The sequence below is a fragment of the Artemia sp. Qi Xiang Cuo genome, chromosome 2 (genome assembly GCF_049724085.1).
Source record: "Artemia sp. Qi Xiang Cuo chromosome 2, ASM4972408v1, whole genome shotgun sequence".
In the NCBI taxonomy this organism is placed as follows: domain Eukaryota; kingdom Metazoa; phylum Arthropoda; class Branchiopoda; order Anostraca; family Artemiidae; genus Artemia; species Artemia sp. Qi Xiang Cuo.
The window spans coordinates 73254891-73265108 of record NC_142795.1 but is presented as its reverse complement, the minus strand read 5'-3'; the positions used below and the strand labels follow the sequence as shown (position 1 = coordinate 73265108).

At 36.7% G+C, this 10218-nt stretch overlaps 1 pseudogene; it reads left to right on the top strand.

Annotated features, from left to right (window-relative positions):
- The first annotated feature begins 275 nt into the window (after positions 1 to 275).
- LOC148955589 (zinc finger MYM-type protein 1-like) overlaps positions 276 to 10218 on the top strand; it is a 31052-nt pseudogene continuing 21109 nt past the window's right edge.

Below are 10218 nucleotides of genomic sequence, written 5' to 3'. Positions count from 1 at the left end.
AAAGTCTTGACGAGGGTTAGATAAATCGAAAAATATTTTGTCACTCATACCCTTATGGACCCTTGTGAAGAAGCGATATAATGCAAATAGCAAAATAGCCTATGGTGAAGTGGTTTGTCTTCGTAAACTATTAGCACCTCTGAGTGAATTCCTCAAGTAGTTTGCAATCTATAGGTAACCAAAATGTTAATGAACCTTCTCTAAAATATGGTAGTCCCGACGAACTTCGAACAATATATATAAGTCGAAAAAGAAAAACATCAAATTTGAAGAAAATGGAAACAGCCAATTGGAACTCCTGGAGACTATTCATTATGGTTATTGAATGCAGTCAGAACAAGCAAAGGTTTGATTATGCCTAGTTAAACGCTCATGAAGAAGCAATTGGTCAAATCGACCGTTCAAAATCAGAACGGATCTTGTGCAAAAGCTTGTGGTTTTAGTCGTTGGAATTTAAACACCCAAGGTTATATAAGAAATCATGGTAAATACAGTGGCACCAATGGGAGAAGGGGGGTCAAGGCCATAGCCAGGGGGGTTAGGGGATTTGAACCCCTCTCCCTTCCCCCAACCCCGAAATGTTTGTCCGACTCGTAAAAAATAACAAAAATGAAAGTGAACAAATTTCGATCCGTTTTTTTAAGTTTTTTGTCAACCCAATCTCGAAGGAAATCCTTTTGTACCCCCCCCCTGAAAACGATCCTGGATACTACCCGGGAGGAGGCATTTTACCACATCTTTGATCACCCGCCTTGGAATTCGAAAAACACCTTTTTGGGTACTTTTATTGAAAAAATACCCTTTTTGGTATTTTCATTGGAAAAAAAAAACAAATAAAAAAAGACAAATTTTTCCTCCCGCTAGATTTTGAAAAATACATCTTGCCCAACACCAATATTTTCGTTTATTGGCACGACTGGGTAGATGTTGAGGTTTTAACTGAGACTTATTGAAAAAAAATCTAATATTTTTCTTAGTTTTTTCTCAATCTAATATTTTCTCAGGTGTTAAAAATCGATACAGCATAGCGATTAACCTGTATAGAAAATCGGTAAAAGATAGTGAAGCATTTACACATGTAAATGCTTTTTACAATATGTTTGATTTCAGGGGTCTGAAATTTATGTCCTGGTATTATGATTAGTTTTCCAATGTAATCATGGCTTGGGGTTTCTGTATGGACAGAGCTTGACTGCCGAAAATTTGAACCTTGAAAAATTTGAAAATTTGAATACTAGGCTATATCTGGTTATTAATCCTGTTTTTTCAACAATAGGATCGCTGGCACCAATTGGGAGGGAGGGCTAAATCTTTTGCCCCCCCCCCCACAATAGATTTCAAGAATTTTTTTGTATTTTTGTCGAGGAATAATCTGGTATTTTAATTGAAAAATACTTAAGAAAATTGCCCCCCCCAGTAGTTTTATGAAATGGTTTCACTGAGCGGCTTGGCTATAAGGTACATTTGTCCCAGGGTGTAGCATAACGCCATAAGAATAACCGTATTTTTATAATTCCCAGATTATTTGTTAGAGGTGTGAGGCATGGGCGCCCATATGGGGGGGGGGGGGGCAGGGGGCTCCCCCCCGCCCCCCCTGGCTGAATGATGCTGCCTTATTTTTATATTTTTGTTCTGAGATTTCTATTATATATCATTAAAAGTGCCAATTAGATGAGGTTTGACACCCCCCCGGAATTCAGCTTATGGGCGTCTATGGTGTGAGGCAAAAACTGACATTGCCCCAGGGTGCTTAAAAACCCATCTACACCTCTGGTATCAATTGCAAATATATGCGAAAATGCTAGATAATTCCTCTGCTATCGTATCCTGTACATTTTTTTCACTTTACACTTCAGTTGAGAAAAAGTTGCTTTATGCCTGGAATGTAGTTTGATTTTCAGCGGCCGAGATTTGCGTCAACATAGATATGCTTTAATAACTCAAATTTATAGAAAACCAATAAGTCACCTATAGAAAAAAGTTTATACGTTTTCATATATTTTTCATACGTTTTCATATATTCGAGGTATGTGTCTCCCTTATGTAGCCATGATACTAAGGAAACAAATTAAATACATTATCAATTTTACAAAGACTTCTCGTTCATAAAAATTAAACTAAATGCATTTATATAAATTATTGAAATTAAAAACTTAAATACATTATTCTTAGTGCAATGCCTTTTCGTCAATTAGATTTGTCTTGACTAAATTATTTTAGATGTCATTTACCTTGTAATTTTGTTTTTCCTTCTTTTTAAACAATTTGCAAATGACTGTTAACCCTGGATGAAGCCCAATGACATATATAAGCGCAGAGGCGTAGCTCCAGCATTTTTATTAGGGTGCGGGAACAAGAGGGGTCTACATCTGGAGATTCAAGGGGCATGGCTATATAATAATTTTTTCTCCAAATTATTTGGGGGGGGGGAAGGGGGCAACTGCCCCTTGTCCCCACCCCACTCTGAAATGACTCCACTATATAGACATCACATAGGAAAACTATGTCTCCATAGGGTTATACCGTTGGCAAATTAGGAGTAGATTAGGCAGCCACCACCTCTCCTTTTTAATATTTTGTCCCTAATAGCGATTGACCCTTATATTGGGGCAGGCTCAATATTATTATGCTTAAAATGTTTGTAAGTATACCGGGCAGGGCTGTATCTAGGATTTTTTTCAGGGAGAGGGGGTTATAAAAGCATTTTGGGGAGGGGGTGCGGGGTAACAAAAAAAAACTACAAAAATGTATCAAAGATTTGGGCACTTGTCGGTTATTGAAAATAGATTCAAGAATTACGCTTAGGTTACATCTCAAAAACCGGTTTCATAGCTACAAAAACAAGTGTTGGACGATACAACGCATTTGACCTAGACAGAATGCATTGGCCTTGTATAATTTGGGCTATATATTTACACATTAGGGGTGGGGGTGGGGGTTAGGTTACGTAAGGATGGGTTATGTTAGGTTGGATTAGGTTATGTTTCCATAATTTTGTTTCTAAAGTATTATTTTATCATCATGCTTTGCTATTTTTCATTAGGATTAACCTAGCTTCACTTTTGGGTGTGTTTCCATAACCGAAAAGTACTTAATTTGCTTATATTCATTTTTGTTATGTTTTTATGACTCGGCCAAACATTTCAGGGGGTTCAAACCCCTACCACCCCCCCCCCGGGATACGGCCTTGGTATCGGGTTTTACTTAGTCGTCATCGAACTTCTGCCGTATTTTACTTTATCCGCTTCAACTAATCCAATGGTTCAGAAGTTTAAGCATATTTTATAAATCTCAAACTAATTAAATAATAAAAAAAATTTCAACTGAAAGGAAGGAGGATAATTAAAACTACAAACGAACAGAAATTATTACATATAAGAGGGGGTTACTCCCTCCTCTGTACCTCGCTCTTTACGCTAAAGTTTAACCTTTTGTTCCAATTATTTAAGAATGACTCCAGATATGTAAGGACCGTTTAATTAGAATAATAAGCTTTTTACAAATTCAAAATCACTTTAGCGTAAAGAGCAAGGCACTGAGAAGGGGACAACTCCCTCGTATACCTAATAATTTCTGTTCACTTTAAGTTTTAATGATGCTCCTCACTTTCAGTTGAAAAAAAAATTGTTTTTAATTTCATTTCAGTTGAAAAAAAAAATTGTTTTTAATTTCATTTCTGATAGTTTTTAATCAATCCTGAGAAAACTAGCTCCACTTCCCATGGGAAATTCTCTTTCCTCACGAAAACTCCTTCACGGAAAGATATTTCCACGTAAACACCCCAACCAGAAAATCCCACCCCGAAAAATATCTTCATACTTACCAATAACCATTACTATAAATAAGCAATGGGCAAACTTCATAACTTCTTGCAGCCCTTACCCCGGGAGCTGTGGAGGGTCAAGTCATCTTCAAAGACATAGTTATTAGATCTTTCGACCATGCTGAAGAAAATGGCTATCTCAAAATTTTGATTCAACAATTTTTGGGGAAAAGGGGGGTGGGAGGGGCGCTAGCAGCCCCCCCCCCCCAGTATTTTCGTTCACTTAAAAACGGCACTAGAACTTTTGATTTTCGATCCAATGAGCCCTCCCCCTATCTTCTAGGATCACTAGTTCGATACGATCACTCCTGGGTAAAAAATAAACACAAAAAATAAACACGCATCCATGATCTTGCTTCTGGCAACAAGTTCAAAATTCCCCATTTTTTGTATATAAAAACTTGAAATCTCTACAGGAGGGTACTCTGATATCCTGAATTTCTTGTTGTGATTTTCATTAAGATCAATTGATCTTAAGGCATAGCATATATTAAATACGTAACCTAACCTAGGTACCTTTTTTGGCCCTTTAACCCCACAAAACTAAAGTTTAAATATGTTTCACAGATTGAGCAATACCTCACTAGGCAGCGGAAACCTGTTTTTCAATAGGATCTTTGAGATTCTATATGCGGTTCTTCTCGCGTGTTGCGCGGCTACTAAATAAGTACTAAACAAATTTTTGGTGCCTTTTTAACAAATTCCCCCCCCCCCCGATCAAATCTTTTTGTATCCCCCTACTCCACCGAAAAAAAAAATCTAGGATACGAAACTGGGTATAACCCTTATATTAGGCTTTTTTACTTATTTATAGTGTTTTCTACGTTATCCAAAATCTGTGGTTTCTAAATTACAGAGGATTTGAACCCTTCTACCCCCCGTTGACTATGCTAATGCTGTTCCTTCAGGATTGTCAAAATTCAAGCAGTTAAATCTAACTAATTGTCTATTTCCAGTTTACACTTATGTCTTTTTATTATTACTTCTCTTCAGTCGTTAGTATTTGTCATCCAACACCAACATGTGATATTCTATGGCAATATCGTTTTTATTCCGTCATTTCATAAAATTCCATCATCATTGTCCTATTAGATCACTTTAAATGAGATCAAGTTACTAAATTCACTTCCTCTGACAACAGTCACGGTCTATTACTCAGCATTTGTACCAGTAGCGCCTTCGACAGGCATTTACCACTAAAGAGTGTATCACTAATACATAAAATGGAAATTAAAGGGTACCCTTTTCATTTAGTTTACTAATTAATTCAGTAAGTTCTGGGCATTAACATGTCATTTATTCTAAGGCGCGTGTCTATAGTTCACAAAAAAACCGATAACTGTTCCACCAATACCCTTTGCTTAGGCACGTAGGCTAAGTATTCAAGGCCGTATCCAGGGGAAGGGTTAGGGGTTTTGAATCCCCCTTTCCAAAATGTTTTTCCGACTCGCAAAAACGTAACAAAAATGTATATAGAGAATTTTTCAATGTGTTTTTCAAGTTTTTTGTGTACCCCCCTCCAAACAAAAATCCTGGATACGGCCCTCTACACATTTTTTTGGGGGGGAGGGGGGCAGCAATAATAATAAAAAATTTAGTAAATGTAAGAAGCTCCAGAAAATTGGGATTGTATTTGGATTTGGGGGGGGGAGTCTTCCCTTGCCTGGGTTCGTGCCGTCTTGGGCTTTCTGTACTTTGGTTTTACATTTTTCCTTCAGTTGAAGATCGTTAAGGAAGAGCATCCAACGCGCAAAATGAAAAACAAAAACAAGTTAGAATTCAAGATCACTTTTTTTTGCAATTTACACGCAGTTTCTGATCTCATAAAACGAAAATATAAAACATAAAAAATAGTCCTCAATTGAAATCTCTACCTGCGACACGCTGTGAAAATTTTGATCGTAAAAACGCCAGAATATATCCAGTAGTCTGATATGCGGCGAGGTCTTTGTGTAAACAGACCTAATGAGCATCAAAATGACTCAATTTTGGGTATATTTCAGTCACTGAACTATGATTAGTATCGATTGCCATTCACTATTCTTGTATACCCACCATTATTTTAAAGTATAAAAAATAGGTATTAGGATTCCGCTCCCCTAAAGTGCAAAGTGAGCAATAACTTCTTGGAAGGTTTTGAAGATCTTTCATTAATAATTTTGATATTTTCACCTGCCAAGATTTGGCAATTTCATATATTTTTGAATCCACAAAGGCAAAAAAGATTAAAGATTTGATACAACATATTGAGACATTATTAAGATTTGAATCGATAGTTGCTGACGGAGTTATATTGAAAGTCTGTGTAAAATGCTACTCTAAGCGTAAATGCACTACAGCCAGGGCTTTATCCAGGATTTTTTTTGGGGGGGGGGGGGTACAAAAAACTTAAAAGCGCATCAAAGATGTGTTTTATGTGTTTTTATTACGCTTTTACGAACTGGACAAACATTTCAGGACAAGACCCCTCCCCTGAATACGGCATTGACTACACTATCCATTATTTTTAATTTAAATGAATCCGCTTGAAACAGTTCTAAGCAGTTTTTTTCTTTTTATCGTTCAAAATATCTTGCTGAGTTTTTAAACTGACAATTTATATACCCCTTAGAATTATTTTGAATAGCTCCCCCCCCCTGCGTTCGCTTTTTTGTTTTAAATTTAACTTTACGCAACGAGAAAATGCTTATGGATGCTTAATCGTCTATTAAATATGAAAATCCAAAGACATAAATTTTTTGGAAATGCCGTTCACTTTGTGTTTGAGCATGCCAAATTCGCGGAATTTTTACAGGTTATACATCTTCTATAACTGTTGCATCATTTTCCTTCTTATATTGACTCTTATATTGACATTCTTCCCCAAACAATTTTTGGGACTGATGTCCTAGCTGATCAGAGGGAAGAGATGTAAATGGTGAAGAGAACCTTTTCAAAGAACCTTTTTACTTTAAAAATTCAATTTGTGATTTAACTTATATTTTTGAGTATTTTGCAGGAACCTAACTATTTAAAAGACCTGAAAGTACAAGTTCTCCATGAAAGTACTCCCTATCTCCACGAAAAGAAAAAGAATTGAAAAGGTGATGTCTAACTAACGCAAAAAAGCTAAAATAAGAGTAAACTAAGAAAGCCTGATAATTTGGAAAAAAATAAAGGGGCAAGAAGGAGAAAAAGACGACCGAGAAAGGAAAAGAGAAAAGAAGAAAACCAAAGAACTTGGACAGTAACAATAATGGCAAACAGAAGGGGTTCTTTTTTTCAAAAGATGAAAGTGACAAAAGCGTACTTCCTGGACAGGACAAAAAGGATTCAGTTTTCGAAACAAATTACATGTCTGATGATTGCTTTGGTTGTCAGAATTTAAGAAAAGAAGACCCCACGACGATTTGTGGGACAAATGAAGCAAGTGACATAGGATGAAGAGAGAGTTTTGTTGTTATTTAGGTGTTAACAGGAATTTTTGCTGGTGTGTGAAAACGCCAATTCCAAACGAAAAGTTTGCCGTTCAAGATCCATCAGAACACGATTTTGTGGGACATCCAAAATTTAAGTTCTATGAGATAAACAAGATTGGAAACAGCATTTATACGGTAAAACAACTGTAAAAATGAAATATGAAATTGTACAACAGAAAAGCAGTTTATAATTATTTTTCTAAATGAAGAAGCTCACAAGTTTTACTTTCATCCACCAATACTTTTCTTGTACATTTCGATTTGTCAGCTATGTTTGCTGCAAATTTGTCAACGATTTTTGATCGTTTATAGAAACAAATTTGATAGTAAAATTTTTTCCCAGTAATTGTTTGCAAGACATAAAAACATCCTTCAGTTTAGGTCTATGGTGGAGAAGCAGAGGTGCGATCAAATAGAAACCCGGAAGCTTTATTTGGAATAAGCTATGATTTTTCATCAGGCTTTTTTCTTTGGAAGACCATCCAAAACTATTAGATACGCCATTTTAACTAGGACCGTAAGTATGAACTTGTTGCGTACGTGTCTGACCTTGTCTTATGATGTTTCCATTAATATTTGGTTTGTACAGGGCTGCCGCTGCGGATACTACAGCACCCCAATATAAGCTTAAGAGGACACTAAACATTTGAAACAAATGGTAGTGTGTAATATGTATTATATCACCAGATCCCAAGGTTGGGACTGTTCCTAAGATCTAAAGGGGAAATACAAAAGAATGGTAAACCTGGTTATGTAGTTATCATTTATTCCACCTCGCTCCTTTTTCTTTTAGTAAAGTTCAATGGAACATAGCGCATTTAGTTTTAGCTAATGTTGGTGTCCCAGGAAAATTTTATATGAAATAGGCTACAATCGGGACCATTCCTATGGCTTTTTTGAGTCAGGGATAAAGTTAACCTTGTCCCTCCCACCTAATTTTGTAATTTTAATTAGCAAATGACTAATTTAATCGCGTTTCTAACGCTGGCCTCAGATTTCTTCCCAACTACGGCATCTAGGACAGCCCCCGTACCCCCCCCCCCCGTAACAGCTATAATTTCAATAGCTCTTACAACGGATACCTTCCCATTATATTCTGTATTGCTTATTTTTTGAGGTGAAGACATTGATAATTGATATTTGCCGGAGGTGAAGACCAATCTGGACTATGCTCTGGAACCATAGCTCTAGCTTTTCGTGCAAGCTCCAACATTAAAATTAATTTGACAATCCTGCCTTGAAGAGCAATAGGCTTGACTTGTTTACATTATTGATCAACTGATCACTGATCAAGTATTGTAGATATGCCGAGATTCTCGTCCCTAGAAGGCAGGCATAAAATGTGCAATGCCTTTGATGTAAACTACCTTCGGAATTTTTTTCATCGGAAAATTTAGAATAATTATTATTGTATTTCTTGGCAGAATCTGCCCCATACGCGTAACGAGGAGGGAATTTCTGCCCGGTCCCTCCTCCGATATACATCCTATGATTTTACAGACCGTTCGTCCAATTCGCCTATTTTCTTTTCAAGATTGTATCGCCCCCTATCCCAAAAGAAATTTCATCTTTAGTCTAAATTCCTGCTTACGTCCCTACAACACCCGTCAATTCTCCTCCAAACATATTTTGCGCGCGTCTCTGTGGGATAATGGTGTCTTATTTTTTCAGGTAGGCGAAACTTCATTTCGATAATTCATCCTTTTTTGTCCTAAATAAACTCCTCTTATTCGACTACCCGTGTCTGTCGAGCATGGCTCCTAAAAGTCTACAGTAGCTCCGAAGGGGGTAGCAATGTATCACTGAAAACACAACCTTATCAGACAGTTCGTTTGATCGTCTTATTGAATTCCCTACAAAGGGATCAGTCAGGGCGGTTTGTTTGATTTTTAACAGAGTTGAAATTAGATTCTTTTTCGAGATTTTGAAGATCCTAAATTACGAAAAACTAGACATGTAAAGTCGCTGCCGGTACAAGACGGCTGACGCGATTGTAAATGATGGGACTTAAAAGTGTTAATATTTTGATATGGTTCTTGCAATGTAGAGCTGCGCCCGTTTGTAGTGGGATGCATGCTCATAAGCATAAAGTTACATAGGGGCATAATGTGTAATGAGAATTGGAAGATTTGTCTTGTGAATAGAGTCTGACGACTTTAAATATATTTTTTTTAGTTAATTACAGGCATTAACCCCCCCCCCCATTTTTAACGCTTCTGGTGAGTTCATAGGTTGGGAGATTGTCCCATTATTTTTCTTGCCTTATCACAAGGTATTTGTAAAGGAAATAACCTCAGGGAGGGGGTACTTTTCTGAGTGGTTGGGTACTCTCCGAGCCTGGTTCATATCTCGAAGTATCACGTGTTCCGCCAAGCGTGGCACAGTTCCGTCACGCTGTCTCTCTTCACACCACACATGATGAATGCCATCCACATGTATATGATTTTCCAGAATGGGGAACCACCCCTTAGTTTTGGGTCTGTATTTTTGTCAAAATAATAAAAAAAAAAAACGAAGTGAACAAATATTACGGGAAGAATCTTAAAAATTCTGATATTCTGAAGAGGCCAAGCTGAGATTTCTGTAATTTTACAGCATAGCGAAAACCAGGTTTTCAAGCTTTTCACACTAAAGGTTGTTTGTTTGAGGGGTTAAATCTTTCATCTACTCCAGCACCTTATTATTAGGAGTCCCTTTTGGTTTCATGGGAAAATTCTTTGCATATGAAGTGTTTTTTTTTTTTTTTTTTTTTTTTTTTTTTTTTTTTTTTTAACAAGAACTGCGTCGTCTTCCTGTTTTGGTAAGCGTTAAAGGCGTTTATAAAGAAGGCCTATTTCTTGACAATGGACGTTTTAATGAAATGTATGCATCACTAAATTATTTTAAATTGTTAATTGTTTCAAGTGGCTTTTAAGACAGGTTCTGCTTTTCCATAAG